Source organism: Morchella importuna, assembly GCF_003444635.1.
Source record: "Morchella importuna strain M04M26 chromosome Unknown Morimp01GS016, whole genome shotgun sequence".
Classification (NCBI taxonomy): Eukaryota; Fungi; Ascomycota; class Pezizomycetes; order Pezizales; family Morchellaceae; genus Morchella; species Morchella importuna.
In genome coordinates, this window is record NW_025763413.1 from 954218 (window position 1) to 972485 (window position 18268).

Here is an 18268-nt window from a genome sequence, read left to right on the forward strand (position 1 = left end):
GGGATGTTTATCCCTGTGTATCTGGCTCTGATCCCTGAGTGATTTAAGATATATATATGGAGGGCAGCACGGCGGAGAGTGGTTTTTAGCTGTCGGAGAAGCATAAGGCAGATACGCAACTTCGCTGGCCGAGTGAGGAAGTCTGACGAGTTGGGAAGTTGAGGTTGTTCCTGCATCAAGTTCTCTAGTAATTAACTGATATTCCCGAGATTTTTGATGAGCCAGGAACCAACTGCAACGCCTCAAAATGCAGATTCGCAAAGCCCCACACCCCCCCCCCCCCCTTTCTACAGATGTGTGATATAGGAAGAAACACAAAAAAAACAGCAAGGCTCCCGCTGAGACTCGGGGGATGGTGAGGGCCATAAATTAGAAGTATTTAGCTTCGCCTGAGGACAGAGATTTGATCGGAGATTGGGATTTTCAAATTGGCCACCGGACCTTTATAATTACAGCTGACGGTTTCAGTTCTGCTGCAGTGATCGTAGATTCCTCAGTTGCCGCAAAACCACCTGCCCAGAGAGGATTGGTCCTCACTCATCTGACAAATGAGGAAAGCAAGTTAATTCCTAGAAAACCAAACAAGACAGGAAGAGGCTGTCGGGATTCCTCTGTACTCGCAATTCCTAATTGGCCAGTGCACATCCATGTTGTTTTATCCTTGAGGCTTAGCAAGAGGTTTCACCGGCCGCCAGCCTGCTTGAGGCTCCACTTTTGGAGGCTGATGTGTTGGCTGTGACTCCCGGGTGGTTTGTGAATGGATTGGATTTAAGGCTTTCCTCAGACCCAACTTATTCTCAAGGATAGCACTGACTAGTGGCTGTGCACTGGTACATGAAACTCTTTGTAGTCTGTATGTTACTGGACACAGCTGGAGGTACGTCTCAACCTTCATTGGCCGCCTTACAGGTAAGCCGTCAAAATATTTTGCCCTGGTCATTGGCCCATATATATCTAGTAGTGCAATGATGGACAGGATTTTGAGGTTTTCGGGGAACTGTTACTCCACAATTCCCGATTCCTTGGCTACGGGTTAAATAAGACGCTCCGAGTCTATCACGATAGGCAAGTGTGTAGGTACAGGAGGGCATGGAAATGATAGCAGGGGCATAGGTGATGGTTGGGGGCTGTTGAGTAGGGTAACTCCCTGTGAGCTTTAGCAACCTGTCCTGTTGCACTTCCGGGATTGTCACTCACTAGACGTGTACCACGATCGATGCCTGCATAGTGCTGAATGCACTATCTCAAGTCCACGATCATGACGGTGCTCGAACTTGAACGATGCCAAGTTTCCCCATCTTTTCCTTTGATGGAATATATAAATTTTGGATTTTGGCTTCAGGGTTACAACATTAGGTGAATCCCACTCCTTGCCTCCGTTGTGTTTTTTTACACCAACTAAGATTTTGGCTTCTGGGTTACTGCCTCGGGTGAATCCTGCTCCTCACGTCGGGTATGATTTCTAACACTTAATTAGATTTCAATCTGAAACCACAATGTTTGCAAATCATGAAATACAATATGTGAGTAATGATTTGTGATCAAAATTCCATATTCAGTATTGTTGCAGTTTGGTATTTCATCTCTTGTTGTTAGCATCCAACAAACATCAGTATACCTGTTGCCCTTTGCTAGAAGCACACGGTGCTTAGAATCCTCAAAGCACTCGGTAGGTAAACTACTTCTATAAAGATACTGTAAGCGAAACAGGCAAAACCTAGAGAACATCATTCGACCCAGGACATACTATTCCACCCAACTCGCCCAAACACTAAATAACAATACCCAACGTAATCCGCAGGCCAGTCCACTCAATTGAGAAGCAAAATTGCGTGTTTTTATATTTTGACTACTGCTGTAGCACTCCTATTAGCTCCAGTGGGCTTTGGGGATTGAATCATTGCCCTGCCATTGATTCCTCCCGACATTGTCGTACCGGGTGTTTTTAACCTGGCTCATAGTTGACTTACAGATTACTATATGTGAGTGCCAAGTTCTCTTCATGCATAAATCTCTCCGCTATATTTGCCTCCAGTATTCAAAATACACCAATGCGATTACCAATAAATCACTCATGCGACAATCTCGACTGTCTCAAAATCACTCTTGTCTGCACTTTTAGAATTGTTGGATTCAACACCATGATCTCCTACCTAATATTAAATACAATACGCATTTTCGCACCCTTACTAATCCTAATATAATGTATAAATCAGAATAAATCTCCTACTATCTCCCTTACCACTTGTTATTGTAATGGATATCTTCCTCCCTATTCCTTCGTAATCCCTCGCTACATGTAATTCCAGATTCTTTGCATCCTCCTTCCCCTGCTCTTTGGTGTCAATTCCATGAAGTTGGACATTAATTACTTCATCCTGAACACTGTCAGAACCAACTCAACCTCCTGGAGAATTCGTAGATGTCCTTTGACTATTTCAGAATCCAGCAAAATCTGCAGCCAGAGCTTTGTCATCCTCGCTAAAACTGTTCTCCTGTATTACTTCAATCGTAATCCCGTGTATATTTCATATCTATCTGAGTTAGCATTTTAAATACCACTCGTATTACTGCCATTTAGAAGTATTATTACTTTTCTCGACTGCTATTTTTGATTACCTCCAAAGTTGCTTCCTGATTGTGTTTATGTTTCTCCTTCAAAGTCTTGCCGATATTATTGAAAATTGTTATTCGAGTTTGTATTTGAGCTCAGCAGTTTCGGATAGCTATAGGAGCATCTGTCACTCTTCCTAACGTACTTAATATATCCATGAATGCATCGGCACGTACTGATTCACAATACCCTCAGTCTGCTACTTAAAATCTTGAGACTTTATCTCGCTCCCTGTTCACCACATTCGAATATCGTCATAGAACACCATCGATATAAAACAAAAAAGGGTAAGAATTATCAGCTCTAGAAATTCCGGTTCCCTAATGCATCACAATCTTACCTCATTAAAGTATTCAAAATACGATACATCAATAGCTTTGGAAGACAGAAATTGTAGTTGATAGGTGTAAAATCTCTTCCCGGCTATCCTACGTGCTTTCGGGAAATCCATAATAGCTCGTAATGCTGTTCTGGGCTGAAGAAATTATTATTCTTCAAAATTTAGTCCACTTGAGCCGCTTTTGCCTCAGGGCTTACACGATTTCCAAGCAGAATCTGTCAGTCGCTCTTTCACTTTGTGCATCAAGTGGGAATAGACATGAGAGTTTAGACTTAATATCTATTTTTTTCAATTGTGCTTTCAGAGAACTTGTAATCATTTCGAAAGCACCTAACTGTTTAATTATGAATTCATAAATGTGTACTCAAAACTTTCTTGGAGACCTAGAAGTTGCCCACTTGCTCACTACCAGCACCAAAAGTCTTGCTACAGGTGGAAAGAACAAATATTGCAGAATATTCTATTTGATTACCATGCTAAATCTCTTCTTAATCTTCTGAGCCTGCACTTCAAATACATCGTCAGTATCCTCTAGAATTCTAGTAGTAGAATGTTGGACAGGATTTTGAGGTTGCCTGGGAACCGTCGTCCCACAATTCCCAATTCCGTGCAAACAGATTAAATAGACCGCCCCGAGTCCATCGCCATCGTCAAATATGTAGGTAGCGGGGGTTGTGTACGTGATGGCAGGGGCGTGTATGGTGGTTGGGGGCTGTTGGGTAGGGTAACTCCTTGTGTGTCTTGGCGACCACATCGGGCAAATCCCACTCCTCATCTCTTGTGGGTTTTCTTAAACTGATTCGGATTCTGACCTATAGGTTACCATGTTGAAACAATACTGATTCTTACCTCCTGTTTACATAATTAGCCGAATCGTACTCTGGTAGGGCAATCTCGGACCGGATTTCGAGGTTGGCCAAGAACCGTCGCTCTACAATTCCCGATTCCGTGGCTATGGGTCGAACAGGACGCCCTGAGTCCATCGCCATCGTCAAATATGTAGGTACCGGGGGTCGTGGAGGTGATGGCAGGGGCGTGGGTGGTGGTTGGGGGCCGTTGGGTAGGGTAACTCACTGTGAGTCTTGGCGGCCTGTCCTGGAGCACTTCCGGCGCCGTCACTCACCGGTCGGGTACCACGATCGATGCCTGCATGGTACCGATTGCACCGCCCCAAGCCCACGATCATGACGGAGCTCGAAATTTAACCATGCCGAGTTTCCCCATCCTCCGCTTTGATGGAATACATGAATTTCGGATTCCGACCTCTGGGTTACCGCATCGGACGAATCCCACTCCTTGACCCCGGTGCGTTTTATTGCACCGACTCGGATTCTGATCTTCATCTTACCGCCCGTGTGTGTTTTCTAACAGTAATTCGGATTTCAATCTCGGACCATGATATTCACAATACTTGAAACCCAATATGTGAGTGACAATCCATGACTGACATTCCATATTGTGTATTGTTGCAGTCTGGTTTTACATATCTCCTGGGTAGGGTTGCTCAAAATTTCCAGAAAATGAATTACTTCTGGTAACTCACTGGATTATTTTTTCTGAGCCACAAACTGAATTCTTTTGAAACATTTTAGTTTTGTCTGAAAGCCGCTAACCCCGAAACTTAACGAAAATTTTCAAAGATACTTGCAAACTAAATTGTGATATATAATATTAACAACTTGCGATCCTAACAACACCGATAAAACTTTTTACAAAGACGATGCTGTGTGTCAATAGACTGCAGAATATACTAAAATCTTATCGCATATTTATTTGTACGGAACGTTATTGACACAATTGTCCCTGAATTGTGAACTCTTATCCCTCCCAAATTACTTGTTTAATAAAGGAAAACAATCTTTGTAACCATAGCAAAATACTCGTAAACTGTCATACACAACCCCCTTACGACGCTCTACCCCACCGAGCCCTGAAGGCAGGAAAAGAGGATTTTTACAAGTCTCCCCTGTCTCCAACTGGCTCGGTATATCCATCATGTCGCAATAAGACGTCCTGAACTTATGCTTTTTGAGAATCCTAACAACAGGAATTTTTGCCCCCACACAGTTCGCCGAAACCTAACAAGCTCAATCAACTTAATCTACTATCATCGAATAAACCCAACTGAACAATGAACCATTCTTAATCTTCGCAGAATCCACCTCATACAATGAACCATACACACCCCGATATTACTACATTTACTAAAGGTTTGTCCTACAGGAATCAAACGCCGGAATAGACCTGAACTTTATATTTTGGTTAGATTAGTGCAGGTAGTCATTGCATTACTATGATTTCAAAGTGGAATCAAAGTACTAAATTGCTATAAAAGAACCCGGTACCTTTTCAGAAAGTGCAGTAAAACAAGTGATAATGATGATTCGGTTGAGTGCGGAAATAATTGTAACACCGGAGGATCCCTGTAACATGAATACAGCGACGCAGACTTTCTCGTCAAGAATTGATTTCTAATTGAAGATATTGCGATTGCTTGTAGAGCACTTCGGATATTCCTAACAGTTATCGGAATGGCTTCCTACAAGTACCCTCCAGTGCAGCACCTAATGTGCTAAAGCGCCTATGCCTCCCAACTCTAACGGCAATGGTACCTGTTGGCTAAAATGATCGATTGGATCGTGAAGAGAAGGTATTGTGCAGTTGGACTAGGATTTGTAATGGGTTTTCTGTTGTGTTCTTTTGGTTTCCGTTACGCGAGGTATTAGTCATCAACAGACTAGGAGTTGGATATATAAGGGAGCGTTGTCTCGTGCCTTTTCATGTTTTCCTTACTTTCCTTTTCTCTTCACGCAACCTCCTGTATCTACTCGCGCCCGACCGCGCGGGAGACGGGACCCCCTCCCGTTTCGACATCCTGATTCTCGAATTGCTTCAGGCCCTGAGCGAGACGTCCCCCTATCTACCGAGTTGAAGCCTTTCAATAGGAGCCGTCCTTCTTCTCACTCCCTCCTCAAACTCGTCGGCGCCCCCGATCGCGACACCCAAACGACCAGCCCTTAAGGCTACCCCTCTCTACGTCGTATCGGCACCCTGTCAATAGTCTGGAGGTCAGCGCAGACTCATTGCCAAAGCCTACGATAACCCACGGTGTTAGCGACCTTACGGTCGCGAAACATTCGTTCCTTACCTTACGCGAGGTCCCTTCGTTGGGCCTTACCCCGCTTTACGGCCCTAGCCAGGCAACCCATTTTAACCGAGTCGGCTTCCCCGCTCACCCAACCCTACCGGCCCGGTACCACAACCGAGGCCACCCCATCAAGACACGGTCGGCACCCACGATTGCGACCACCCCACATACTACGGAAATCGAGTTCGAAGGTCACCACTGAAAAGACCACCAACAGGTAGCGGCTCACGCTCACCCCATCTACACTTGGCCTCTGTGCCATTCCTACCTTAACCCCCTGCTGCCTGACGAGCAGACTCCCAGGGACCCCATCGACACCCCCCTCCCTATGCTTTCGCACCTGATGCTTCGGCGGTCTCTCGCCTCGCCTTCGTGCAGTACTTCCTATATGGCTTTGGTAATGATCCTGGTTTATGGTGAACGGGTATATAGACGATTGACTTTATGTTGTTTGACGGAGAAGCTCTTGGGATTTCATTTCTACTGTAGCGTTGTTACTTTGTTCGTCGCTTAGTTTCTGTTCAGCTACACCATGTCGCGCGATGTTTGTACGTACTTTTCCTTTGTCTTTGGCGGTAGTGTAGGCGTGCGATAAGCCTTTGGCTTCTAAGCAATATAAAATCCAATCCAATCCTGTATCTACTCGCGCCCGACCGCGCGGGAGACCGGACCCCCTCCCGTTTCGACATCCTGATTCTCGAATTGCTTCAGGCCCTGAGCGAGACGTCCCCCTATCTACCGAGTTGAAGCCTTTCATTAGGAGCCATCCTTTTTCTCACCCCTCCTCAAACTCGTCGGCGCCCCCGATCGCGACACCCAAACGACCAGCCCCAAGGCTACCCCTCTCTACGTCGTATCGGCACTCTGTCAATAGTCTGGAGGTCAGCGCAGACTCATTGCCAAAGCCTATGATAACCTACGGTGCTAGCGACCTTACGGTCGCGAAACATTCGTTCCTTACCTTACGCGAGGTCCCTTCGTTGGGCCTTACCCCGCTTTACGGCCCTAGCCAGGCAACCCATTTAACCGAGTCGGCTTCCCCGCTCACCCAACCCCATCGGCTCGGTACTACAACCGAGGTCACCCCATCAAGATACGGTCGGCGCTTACCATTGTGACCACCGTATATACGACGGAAATCGAGTTCGAAGGTCACCACTGTAAAGACCACCAACAGGTAGCGGCTCACGCTCACCCCATCTATACTTGGCCTCTGTGCCATTCCCACTTTATCTCCCTGCTGCCTCACGAGCAGACTCCCAGGGACCCCATCGACACCCCTTCCCTATGCTTTAGCACCAGATGCTTCGGCGGTCTCTCGCCTCGCCTTGGTGCAGTACTTCCTATATGGCTTTGGTTATGATCCTGGTTTATGGTGAACGCGTATATAGACGATTGACTTTATGTTGTTTAACGGAGAAGCTCTTGGGATTTCATTTCTACTGTAGTGTTGTTACTTTGTTCGTCGCTTAGTTTCTGTTCAGCTACACCATGTCGCGCGATGTTTGGATGTACTTTTCCTTTTGTCTTTGGTGGTAGTGTAGGCGTGCGAGAAGCCTATGGGCTTCTATGCAATATAAAATCCAATTCCAATTCCAATTCCTGTATTTACCCTCGCAACACCAAAAACTTTCGAACAACAATAACTTTTGGCCTGCATTCCCGATAAAACTTTTACCCGAACACGATCCTGTATGTCAATAGACTCCGTAATCTATTGGTATCTTATCGCACATCTGTTCGTACGCGAAGTTATTCACGCTCTAGTCCCTGAGTTGTGAAATCTCCACCCCTCAACCCCGCATAAGCCTCGCGACCGTAGCGAAAACAACAACCTGGCCTCACCAAACCCACCTAACCCACCAAATATCGCGGGAAGAAAGAGAACTCTATCAGAAGTCTTCCCCAACCCGATCCGAACTGGAACATCAGTGATGTCCCAAAAAGCCTCTCTGAGCTCCTGGTTCGTAGGAGCCCCCCCACCAGGAACACCGGCACCCCCTCGCTTCTCCGACACCCAATGAACCCAACAAACACAGTCCACCACCATCGAACAAACCCAGCTCGGCAACGAACCTTTCTCCATCTTCGCCGAACACACCCAATACAATGAGACATATGCACCAAAGTACGATTATATCCACCCCAGCATCGTTCCCCAAGAAACCCATGCCAGAATGGACCTAAACTACGTCTCCTGGGTAATTAGAAATGCCCTCACCGTAGCACTTGAACCTCTCAACCAAACAACCGAGCAGATCAACAAGAACTTAAAAGATACTATTGAAGTCCTATCCACCCAAAACGAAACCCTTAAACATACCGTCGACGTCCTGGCCAAACAAATGTTTGAAATGACAAACCAACACAAAACCTCTGAAAGACTCCAACGCCTCCAACAACAGCTCACCAACCTCTCCGTCAACAGACCTAGCAATCAAGCAGTCAACGAAGGAAGAGCATCCGCAACCGCCGCTGTTGCCGCCGCCACCACCGCTCCTATCACCACACCCGGCAACAACTTGAACCACGCCAACAACCCGAACCATGCCCAACAATCAAAAGGAAAAGGCAAAGAGACACTTACCCGACCAGCACCAAAATCCTATGCAACCATCGCAGCAGGAAACGCCAACCTCAAATACACCATAGTCATGAACAAGAGGAAACCCAAACCTAAAGCGGATCCCCTATTCGAACCAGAAGTCATCAAAATCAACAGAGAAATCGTTATCGAAACAAATAAGGAATCACCAGTCACCCCCTCCGACATCAGAACAAGAATCAACTCAAAAATCGAAAACCCACACTGCCAGCTCATCGCCGACAGGAAAACCTCAAAGAATAACATTGTGCTGGAAACCAAATTTGCTACCCCCGCCTCAAAAGTCTTCGAATACAAACAAGAAATTGAAGCAGCCCTAAGAGAACTCAAGGTCCCCTTCGGTGACATAAGGGTGAACTCCAGATGGTCCAAATTTATCGTACACGGAATTCCAACAAAAATCGGAGACGGCTATGAAGCAGGACAGGTCATGGCCTCAGAAGTCAGAAGCAACTACGGAACTACCTTCGAAATGGCACAAATCCCCAAATGGCTAAGTAGACCCGAGGCTAGAGCAGGGAAAACACACTCGTCAATGATCATCGCACTCCCAGGACAATACACAAAGGACAACCTCGGACTGAGATATCTTACCCTATTCGACCGGCAATGCAAAATCGATAATTACCTCCCAGCCAACCCAGAAACCCAATGTTCCAAATGCTTGGAATATGGCCACCGATACGAAAGATGCTCCCACCAAACCAGGAGATGCGGACATTGTGCAGAGGACCACCAAACAAAGGAGCACCAATGTTCAGAATGCCCAGGAGGTACCAGATGTATCAATACACCCATCCGATGCTATCACTGCAAGGCCCCCCACAAAGCAACAGACTTCAACTGCCCAGAACGCACCAAAGTCCGCATTACAAACAAACTTGGACCAGACACAAACCCAAGCCCACTACCAATACCCATTGTCATCCCGGCCCAAGACCCCTCCCAAGAAGATGCAGCCATGGATAACACCCAATGAGTCACATTAAAAGAACAACGGCCATCGCACAGCAACTGAACTGCGCGAAAAACGAGCTCACAACAAAGTCAGTAGTGGAGGAAGCAGAACAGGACCAAAACATACTTTTTTTTTTGTTACAAGAACCATGGAACAACAAAGACGGCCATCCACCGGAATCCCCTCTATTTTACCTATTCACAGCCAGCAACAAGGCCACTAAAGCCGCCACATACATCAGGAAACACGTCAACCTGAAACCAAAACACCACTACACCCACAGTAATTTCATCGTCTCCGTCACGGTGGAAATCCAAAATCAGAAAACACAGATCCTCAACATATACTCACCAGGACGAAGCGGACCCTTCGCAGAAATCTCCAGACAGAAAACCACCATCCGAAACTGCGTTGTCATGGGAGATTTCAACAGCCACCACCAACTCTGGTATGGACACAGATCCCACGACTACACCAACACAATCAGAACGGACAAACCCGGATCCAGGAAACTAAAGAGATGGATCGATCGACAAAGGCTATCCCTACTTAACGAACCAGGCGAATTCACACACTTCCCCAGAAACAATAACAGACCGACCATCATCGATTTGACCTTAGTCAAAGGACCAGTACTGGACCATGACGTCCGTTGGAACATTGATCGATATGGAGCTGGATCCGACCACGGGAAAACCATCCTACAACTACGAATAGAGAAGCCCCCCCACACCCCCAGAAGACTATGGCACCGAACGAATTGGGGAAAGCTGGAGGAGAACATCTCAGGCCTCCAATTCCCCCCCAGAGCATTGGAATGACAGAACCACACAAAACAATCGGTCGACTTCATACTCGAACATATAGACAATCTAATAGATCAAGTCACCCCATGGAGACAAGCACACTTTAAATCTAAGAAGTGGTGGACCCCAGAGCTGAAGGAACTCAAATCAACCCTTAATACATTAGAAAGGAAGGCCAGTAATACGCAAAAAAACGAGGATAGGGAATCCTTCGGGAAAACCAGTAGAAAGTGGACCGCAGCAATCCGGAAAGCCAAGGTGGAACAGAGGGAAAAAGAACTTACAGAGGCCAAGGGAAGTGCCATCTGGAAACTAGTCAACCCGGAGAAAAGAAGGGACACTACAATCCCAACTATACAAGGTGAAGAAACATTTGCGGGGAAGTGCCAAGCTCTAAGAGCCCAACTCTTCCCCACAAATTGGACGTCCCCCAACAACCCCCCACTCCAAATCAGACCCCCCTCCTTTGACCTTAGTGACGATTTTCAGGAAGAAACAACAGAAGAAATCACATCCGCAATCAAATCATGCCCAACACACTCGGCCACTGGCCCTGACAACATCCCATACACTTTCATTCAAGCAACAATCAAGGCAAACACCCAACTCTTCCAAGATATGTTCTCAGCCATGCTCCGACATGGAGTCCAACCGGACCGATGGAAAGTGGCAAAATGCATACCAATCCCGAAACCAGGAAAACCCGACTACTCGTCGGCCAAAGCATACTGACCCATCTCCCTGCTACAATGCTTTAGCAAAGTACTGGAAAAGATAGCGGCAACAAGATTATGCACCGCCGGTTTCATTTTGGAAACCCTCAGTAAAGATCAATTTGGAGGGAGACCAACAATCTCAGCGATTGATGCAGTACTACGGACCCTCATGCCTATCCAACAGAAATTCCTAATCAAACGGACCACAGGGTCCACGCCAGACAGACCAGCTCTCCTCACAAATGATATACAAGGAGACTTTAACTGCGTTGACCACCTCCTACTCGCTGAGATTATGACCCAACAGAAATTCCCATCATACCTAACCAATTGGTGCAAGGAATTCAACACCAACCGAACACTCCAATTCCAATTCAACCACGAATTGGAACCACCACAACCATATACCTCAGGGCTACCCCAAGGGTCCCCCCTATCACCAGTATTATTCATGATATATGCCGGGGTAATAACAGATCCCACCAACTCGCACAAGGAAACCAACACCACCTACATCGATGACGACGCACTCGTACAACTCGCGAAGTCCCCCCTCTACATCAGCAAAAGACTTAACGAAAGGATGTCTGAAAGGGTAAAAAAAGAGACACCTCTCAGCATCAAACACCAACCACAGAAATCCGACCTGGTCTTCTTCAAACCCACAACATCGAGCACCCCAACTCCCAGAAATTCGGTAACAATCGCAGAGGAAGAAATCCAACCCAAAGATAGACTCAAATATGTCGGAGTCTGGCTGGACTCAAACCTCTCCTTCCAGCTACATATCGAAGAAACCATCCCCAAAGGCCTTAAAGCCTTAAGCGGAATCAGAAACATCGCCGTCCTCCCAGGGGCAACTGTAAAATCTATTCACCACCTAACTGTCCAGGGCTTCCTCCCCATCATCCTATGGGGATCATAGGCTTGGTGGACGGGTGCCAACCACATCCTCCGATCACTATCCCCACTCTATAACGAAGCCGCCAGGATAATAACAGGCCTACCCCATTGGACAAAAACTGAAAGACTGCTAAAAGAGGCAGCACTTCCCCCACTCGAACACCTCCTCAACCATAAATCACGAAAATACGGGACGCGCATCCTCTGCCATCCTGCCGATCACCCACTCAACGAAGAACTCATATAACTCCTCCCCACCAGGCTAAAAAATATCAAAGGCACAGGCCTACACTGGATTGCATCACTCATGCTACCTTTCCAGGCACTAGGCAACCGCAGAGAACGATGGATTCAAAATGAAACCCTCACCAAACGCATGCTGGAGGAATGGAACTCTATTCCATGCACCAACTACCACGAACCAGGAACACTAAAAATCCACCCCAAGCGAGCAAAACTCCCCCGATCCAAAGCAAAACTTATACACCGCATACGCTGTCAAGTCACTAGGATAGACAGACACGCAGCATTCACAGAACCCGAACCCTGCCAATGCGGGTCGGAACAATCCTCCAAACACACCATGATTGACTGCCCCCGATGGACACAGCTACGAGGACCACTCATGTACAAAGTACCAGGACCGCCAACTTGGGAAAATTGGCTATTTACCAACCTCAACGTAGACTTGGTTCTACAATTCGCAGCAAAAACCAACCTCCTCGACTGGTACGAAATGGACGAAGAAGACCCGGAGGAATAATGGATGGATCCTTTCTTTCTTTTCTTTCTTTCCTTCTTTCTCCTTTCTGTACCTCCTAAAATGAACCGCCATGATTTTCTTTTCTCTCTTTTCCTTTTTTTCGGTTTTGTTTTGTTCGTTTTCCTTTTGTTCTTTCTTATGTCTAACGGCGGAGGAACCGGTGTGCGATAAGTCCTGTACTTCAAAGCAATATAAAATCTATCTATCTATCCTGTATTTACCTCACGAATACTACGTTTGTTCTACGTCACGCCATAGGGCCCAACTGGTTTGTCATACCAGGTATAGCCACCCCATAGTCCATAGCCAAGAATACCTATTGCTACGTCCCCGCCTCGGTTGTATTCCTTGGCACTACAATCCTCACGTCCATAGACCCCCGTCACACCAACACGATTTGAAGAAGATGGAGAGATTGATGAGTGTGAGATATCTTCCTTACTATTAACCCCACTGCCAACCCACACTCAGACTAGTCAATTGACAACTGTTACCTAAATAGCCTGGAAAGGTTTTCTTGGTTCTTCCGAAATCTGCACTAGGAAGAGCAGTCCTCGGGGGGTAGAATTTCATTTCCCCGAGTAGCATACTGACAATTTTGAAGCACAAAAGGAGCCTAAGGCAATTTAAGTACCCGAGGCGGAAGAAATAATTGATACTCGCTACTCAGACTATTATAATGCTCCGAAGAACGACTACGAGAGCTTTCAGGAGTATGAGGATGATGTAACGGGGGCAGCCTATCTATGTATCGCTAGAATCCAATAGAATAGATGCGGCCGTGGAAGATAGAAATCAGGTGCAGATTTATTCAAAGATACTGTCGTTAGAACTCAATAATCCTTAAGGGCTCTGCTACCGATAATAGGAGATGATTCTGATAATTTTCGATTAGGATTCCGGACAGTTAGGCGGGAATGATCCTGAGTACTTATACTCCAAAGGACTCTGTTCTCTGCTCCTACTTCCTTACTAAGTTCCGGTGCTGCCTTCCAGCGGAAGGGAAGCAATTCCATCGCTACCGCGCTTCTCTCTAAACGTCAGCGAGTGCTTCCGGTTCCGAAGGCAACCACCCTTAGTCAAAGCCTTTGTAACACCTGCAGCCTTTGTTGCCACACAACTGGGGCCTGCATGAATGAGCTGCCGCTTAGGTGTAAGCTTAATCATTGCTGTAGAGCTTTCGCTTATTGTAGACTTCCCAGGCGTAATCCCTTCCATTACCGGCGGACTTCACATGCTCAGAGGATGTAGAGGATCGCCGAGCACTCAGAGCTTCACTCTGGCTGGCCTCCAATCATTGGCGAGGCACAGACTCATCAGTCATTGCTCCCATGAGTAGATCCTCTTCCTAGCGCTCAGAATGTAGTTACTCTGACAGCTGGTAGCTAACCACACTGCCGGTACTTGCATGTCACTGTGCAACTGGCTTCTAACAATAACTCTCAGCATGTAACCGGGCCCTGTGTGTACTCATACACCAGACAGTTGAAAAGGCTCCATTACAGATGAACTGTATGATGAACCTCAAGCCCTCGCCTTAATGTTAGATGCAGAGGTCTCAGACTGTTGGAAAGGGACCTCATACAATTCAAGAACTGCCAGAGCACTGGACAACGCTCAAAGGAAACCAATTGCTGTTGTAGCGGAGGTAATCACTTCTTGCGACGTATCGCTGGATGTGGTACAGGTTCGACTCAATCTCGCCCCTCAATGCTTTTCAAAATTTTAGTATTAGTGGTCAACAGTTTAGAGAGGAACTTGTCGGGGCGCGAAAGTAATACGTAAACAAAGGAGAGCAGCACCCACTCTAGCAACCAGTCAGAATGCATGCTAGAGAGCACTGCCAGCATCCCAGAGAGCACCCCCGACATCCCAGATAGCACCCCCAACACCCTCACAGTATAGCCCCTCCGCACTTATTTTTCTACATTAATATACTTCTTCTATGCCCTAGATCGAATTTTCCTTCATGTAATCTCGAAACGGAATGTCGTCTCCCACGTACCGGAAATATTGTTCTTTACCCCATAGCAAAGTAATTGGCAAGCACTCTGTTAACAGTCGTTCCGGGAATTATCTATATACCGTATTTTAAATCTTTCGATGGGGTGAGAATGCTAGGGGTTAGGGATCCCGAATTCCCATAGCCCATAACTCCTACCCTTATTTGCCTGATATTGACAGCAATCTAGTACGGCAACCGCACGTAGTTCACAGGGAGTTACTTGAAGCCTAATAATTTTCAGTCAAAGAATGTGGCTTTTGTGAGTAAGTATGGCCCGATACCCTCATTGATAGGGCGAGTGACTTGGGAGCAATGCCGGAAGTTATTAGAATTTTACGGGATTGCCCAACTGATATCTAAACACTACTAGAAACGTTCAACAGTATGAGCAAAGTTTAGAAGATGAGAAATAAATAGAACCAGGAGGCGACCTTGTAGGTAATCAAAGACAACCTTTGAGAAAAGGAATTATACTTCTAGATGCCGGTATTGCGAGTGGTATTCTAAATGATTACCCTAATAGATACAAAATAAAAAGGGAGTAACCATTGAGGTGTTACCGGAGGAGGATTTCAACGGGGACAATGAAGCGTTGGTTGCGGAATGTGCCAAATTCCAAATGCTCAGAGAACAGGCACGAGTGTTTCAGGAGGGCGGGTTTGTTCCGACAGTACTCAGTAAAGAGTGATTAATGCCCAACCTCGCGGTATTGACACCGAAGAGGAGGGGGAGGAGTAAGAGGAGTAGCCGGGATTACCTGTAGCGAGGGATTAGGAAAGGAGGGAAAGCAGGATGTGTAGAACAATCGCGAGTGCTAAAGCAGATAGTGGAGGATTTGTTCTTCTCCGTATTCATTATTGGAGTTAGTTAATATATTTAAATAGCATATCATTCGAGTATTAGGTGGAGTATCACGGTGTTGAATAGACCAATGCTATCGGTGCAGTTGTGTGTGCTATGGAGGCAGTAGAGATCGTCTTCGGCATGATGTTTTGGTAATCTCATTGGGGGATTTTGAATCCTATAGCCTGGTACCGTAGAGAAGTGTAATCCAGGAGAGAATGGGGTACTGACATATAGGAACCGGTACATCATACGTGACTCAGATTTCAAAGCACCTGATCTGGCAAATTCAGGAGGCGTCATGTTAAGGAAAATGGCTAGTGCTAAGCGATAATTCTGTAGCGTTTAAACTGATGATATTGTAAACCGGATTCCCTTGACTTGATGGTTGATGATACCCTCAAGTCTCCGGAGAATCAAGCCCTATTTATACATGTTGGAACCTATGCCAAGGCCCGCTTTCTAATACTAACTGATACAACGATAATAGAATAAGATAACGTTCCCGAAGATAACCCAGATAGAAAAGCGCCCCCGCATAGTCCCGTCCTCCATTCTAATTCCGACACGTAACCATGAACCTTGCAATTGCCAGTCATCGGGCTGTACCATACTATTATCCTAGACCTACTTCCCTAAGTAGAACAGCCTACAGCCGTAAGCCCCGCTTCCTATTCTATTCCGGGTGAGACACCCAATAGTAAGCGTGCCGTCATAATAGTATAACACTAGTGTGGTAACATCGCATGCTCCCACACTACCCGATACTTTTCTATGCTTGTCCTTTCGTTACCCGACCGTCCTCGCATCACAACCCGTCACTCGTATTCCTCATTGTCCTAAGCCTCTAGAACAGTGTTCCGTAGTTCCTGTAACACGTCAGGGCAATAAATCTATCCCAGGGCCAACCGAAGAAGTTGAGAGTAATACAGGAGTAGTAAGGATAAACAAGCAGGCAACTAGCATACCCTCTGCATATTAGTCTAAAGAGCGCAAATCAATCCAATTATATAAGCATGATTACAACTGAAACCATATATGATTGACAGGAACCGGATATTATAGTTTAACGTATTAGATTGCATCAGCAAGCTACCGTGTGTCCCCGGAGACTTCTACTTGTCTCTAGAGACAGCTGCTGAGGTGGATTGTCTCCTCAAATCTCCCGTGGATCCTCGTTTCTCGCTTACTCCCTTGAACCTCAGGAGTTGCCCTGTTTTCTCTGGATGCTCTACAGGGATATTATCCAAAACCTCCACCGAATACCGAACACCTGTACCAGAGTCAGTTGGCGGTTCAGATAGAACGTTGTCAGAATACAAACTAATGATTAAACACACCGGGGAGCGTTTCAATTGTTCTATACTGCTTGAGGAGCCTTGGCCACAACTAGAATGTCTTATAGTTAATATTTGAAGATTTTGGCCAGAAGCAAACAATCCTTTTAATACAACTTGAAATCTGACTGAAAGTTCTAGAACATACGTGAATACGTTTAAAGCCTTCTATAAGGTTTTGGGAGACCTTGCTTGTGCGACTAGGTTTAAATTGTATTATATAAGTGAGATTACACCTTATTTATGCTATCAAAGACCATATGGCGAAGGGTATCCTTTATGGTATGAATGTGCTTCTTACAGGTGATAAATGGGCCAACAAAGTCAATTATTAACTCGAAAAGAACCGTTTCATAAGTGACACTGACAACTATACGGTAAAGATTTTTTGTTTTCGGTTAGCATTTTAGAATGCTCCAATGGACTTCAGACAGGCAGTTGGCAATTACAGGTTCCGGAAATCCTGTACGTGATATTTCTGAAGTATTACAAAGAGGAAAAGATGCGTGGTACATAGAATCCTCATTTCGTCGATGGTATATATCCGGAATTCATATACATGGTCTGCCCTGGGATCTGGTTTGTCCTCTGATTTTGTACAACTGGATATTACGTAGAAGGTTTGCACTTCAACATGAGTCAGAATATAAATTATACTCATTTCTGATGGGGTGAACTTAGGGTTAAGGTTAGCCCCCCCCCATCCCCAAAAACACGGAGACCCCTATAGTATGCAGTTCTACGTGCTGTACAGTCCCCTTCACCCACTTCTCCTTTGATATATAGGGGACGTACGGTTGACTTGCTTTTGCCTCCTAGAACAAGCGTCGTGAGACGCTTGCTCTAGGAGGTTAAAGTAACAAGTCAACCGTACGTCCCCTATATATCAAAGGAGAAGTGGGTGAAGGGGACTGTACGGCACGTAGAATTGTAGGGTATTAAAACTAAGCTGCCGTACGGTCGCTTCTTCACACATTATCACTCTAGCTGAGGTGCCGTACAGTCACCTCTTCATACATTATCACTCTAAACCATACTACCGTATGGTCGCTTCTTCACACATTATCACTCTAGCTGAGGTGCCGTACGGTCGCTTCTTCATACATTATCACTCTAAACCATACTACCGTACAGTCACCTCTTCATACATTATCACTCTAAACCATACTACCGTACGGTCGCTTCTTCATACATTGTCACTCTAGCTGTGGTGCCCGGGCCGTACGGTTG